Source organism: Bos mutus, chromosome 16, assembly GCF_027580195.1.
Source record: "Bos mutus isolate GX-2022 chromosome 16, NWIPB_WYAK_1.1, whole genome shotgun sequence".
NCBI classification, from domain to species: Eukaryota; Metazoa; Chordata; class Mammalia; order Artiodactyla; family Bovidae; genus Bos; species Bos mutus.
Genome location: NC_091632.1, coordinates 3,093,538 through 3,096,943, shown reverse-complemented (window position 1 = coordinate 3,096,943; position 3,406 = coordinate 3,093,538).

Sequence of the window (3,406 nt, the reverse complement as noted above, 5' to 3'; positions counted from 1 at the left end):
TGGCCACGATAGGCCCTTCTGTGTCCCCTCCTGGGGAAAGCCTTTCCCAACCACCCCCCACCATCGCCACAGCCTCTCCTCCGCATGGCTATGCTCCTGTGATTGCATGTGATGAGGGTCTCTTCACCTCGCTGTCTTCCCCCCAGAGTGAGATCTTCTCAGGGCAGGGGGTGGGCCTCGTGGATCTCCGTACCCCCAGTGCAGCATCCTGGCACTGGGCAATGGTTAAGTTAAGTGAATGAATGGATGGATGGATGGATGAATACAGTTTTCAACTCTAAGGGTAAGGTTGTTACCAAAGGAGAATCTGTATGCTCCAAGAAAGTACAGGGTTGATGCTGAAATGTTTTTACCATAAAAAATGGACAATGATTTAACAACAATCAGGACTGTGAGCTGCTGGGATGTTGATGTGCTTGCTCTTTGCCTCTTGCTCTTGGTTTCTGAGTCTGCCTCTTCTCTGTGTTGTCATTTCTGCCATCTGTCTCTCCCCACCTTTGTTTTCTCCCCACCTACCCTCTGTCTCATAATTTAACTCCATCCAAGATACCCCTAAGATGTCCTTTTGAGCCATCTGCCTCTCCCTCCTGTCCTCTGCTTCTCTAGCCTCTGATCTGGCTTTCCCCAGATTCTGAGGGCTCCGTCTATCTCCCTTGGTGACTTCAGAGAACCCTCTAGGCTCTATGCTTCCTGTCACTATTATAAAAGATCAACCTTCCCAGAATTTTGCTAAGACGGTTGGAGAAGGATTAGGGAGGAGCGTTAACAAGTTGCCAGCCCCATTCTGTAGGCCTCAGCCATGTTTATCCAAGTTATCTTGGAAGATATACCTGATGGGGAGGCTGAAAGTGTATAAAAGGTGGAGTCTTAAAAGGTGAATGTCATCCTTTGCTTTGTAGGTCAAAGTTAAAATGATAAAATGAACTAAGCATAGAATTTGAAGCCATAATATCCAGTTTGGATTTCTGCCTCTTGAATCCAAGCCTTTGTGACTTTGAGCAAGTTATTTCACTTTAGTTTCAACTTCAGTTTACTCCTCCTAAAAATGACAGTAACATGACTACATCACATGGTTGCTATGAGAATTAAACCAGATAACCTGTCTGAAAGCCCAGTGTCACTATCGAAAGTCAATCAGATTCAGGAGAGACTGACTCACATTAACAAAACTCACACTAGATCAATCGATAGACCAAAATGTCCGTGGGTCATTTAAAAGAGAGAAATGTACCTGCAGGCAGGCAGTCCTAGATGCTTCAGACAGTTGGACAGTACATTCTCTGCACTAAAAGAACCAAAGTACAACCGAAAGACTTCCCTCGCAGGCATGGTATCCCAGCAAGGGAACTTACCTGTTTATTCTTGGTACTCATGGTTACCTGGCTATAGGGAGAGTCTGATAAGGTAGCTCAGACTGTAAAGAATCTGCCTGCAGTGCAGGAGACCTGAGTTCAATCTCTGGGCCGGGAAGATCCCAAGGGAATGGCTACCCACTTCAGTATTCTTGCCTGGAGAATCCCATGGACAGAGGAGCCTGGTGGGTTATAGTCCATGGGGTCTCAGTTGCACACAGCTGAGCGACTAACACTGATAACTCATCTGTGCAAAGTTTAGACCAGGTCATGCTGCCCATGCCCCTGGGAATACGAGGTGGATGTGCCAGTTCTGGACCTCTGACTCTGCTTTGTTTGAAGATTTCATCACACAGTCATTCACCCACTGCACAAATCTATACTGAACTTTTACTAAGTGGTAGGCACTGCATTACATGATAGGGATGCAGGAGTGAATGGAACAGGCACTGCCCTACCCTCCTCGTGGAGTTCACAGTCCTTGGAGAAAGACAGTAACTGAACACATAATTTCCATCCATTGTGACCAGTGCTTCGTTACTATGATGAAGCAGAGGGAACCGTGGAACACAACAGCTAAGCCTGTGCGGGGGCCTGGGGAAGGGCTGCTGGAGGAAGCATCCACGTACATACCCTGCCTTCGGCAAGTGGCAGGGCATTCTCAGGCCAGCTTCGTTCAGGCCCCTGGCTACACCCTGACAACTCTGAGTGACCTTGGGTGTTACCCTCATCCCCAAGAGCAATGCATCTGCAAACTCTCCCTTGGGCTGGGCTTGCAGACAATTCATTCTTTCATTCATTCAACAAATATTTATCGTGGGACTTCCCTGGCGGTCCAGTGGTTAAGACTCTGCTTCCAATGCAGGGGGCATGGGTTCGATCCCCAGTTAAGGAACTAAGATCTCACATGCTATGCAGCCAAAAGAACCCTACATTTTTTATTGAATTCTTTTTATGTGCTGCAGCTAGCTCATTTCATCTTCTCAGTGGGACTTTCTCCTTAGCTTCCAGGGGGACTTACTGAAACCCCCTGTACTGATTCCAACCCATCTCAGAGCCTCTGTTGTCTTCTGGAGAGATGAGAGGACAATTCAGACTAACACAGTACCGCCCCAGATATGAGAAGGAAGGGGCTTCTGGCACCAGCTGGGGACTCCCTCTCTCAGGAAATACGTCAAGAAACTCCCCTAACCCACCTCTCTGCCCTCTATGAGGTTCTCAACAATGCTCAGTGGGCATGGAGTGGGTGGGCAGCTCTAACCCAGAAGGCACATGGCAACATGAGCCGAGCCACAACCGATGGGCATTAACTCATTGATTGAGGTGACAGAGGCCTGTGACAGAAATGTGCAAGTCTTCAGGCCACCATATAACTGCTGGCACTCCAGTTTCTTGAGGGCCTTTACCATATCCCAAACCCCCATGCACCCCGCACACCCTACCTGGGAAGTTAGGAGGGCATCAATCCAGACACAGAACTTACAAGTGACTTAAGGTTGGGGACGGACCTGCGAGCCAGGTCTCCACCACTGCCCCAAACCTCTCAAAGGCCCTCAGGCCTCCCCAAAAGTGGCCTGCAGCCTTCCTCAGGGGTTCTCAGAGCTCTACTGTCCCCCGTAACACCCCAAGTCTCCAACCTTCAAAGCAAGAAGCCCCAGGCCCCCTCCCCTTGGGTGGCCTCAATGCGTCCCCTTGTCCAAGAGGCCATGTGGCTTGACCCCAGAAGCAGCAGGACAGCAAGCTCGGAGAGGGGTCTGCTTTGACCCCTCCTCAGCCACGGCTGGCTGGCCCAGGGGAGCCAGTGGGGCCGGGGCCGCTGAATGTGACCTATTGTCTCCAGGGTGGATTTAGGAAGTGCCAAGCTCCCATCAAACAGCCCTGCTCCTTGGGCAAAACAAAAAAAGGGCTGTTCATTTGGGACCTTTCTTCCCTTATCTCCTTTTCCTATCTCCCCAGGCTTAGCTATGGTGTAGTGTTCAAAACCACTTCCCCTCCGAGCCAATCGGAAGCCGGGGCTCACCCCGCGGCCCTGAGGTAAAGTTATTTATAAACGC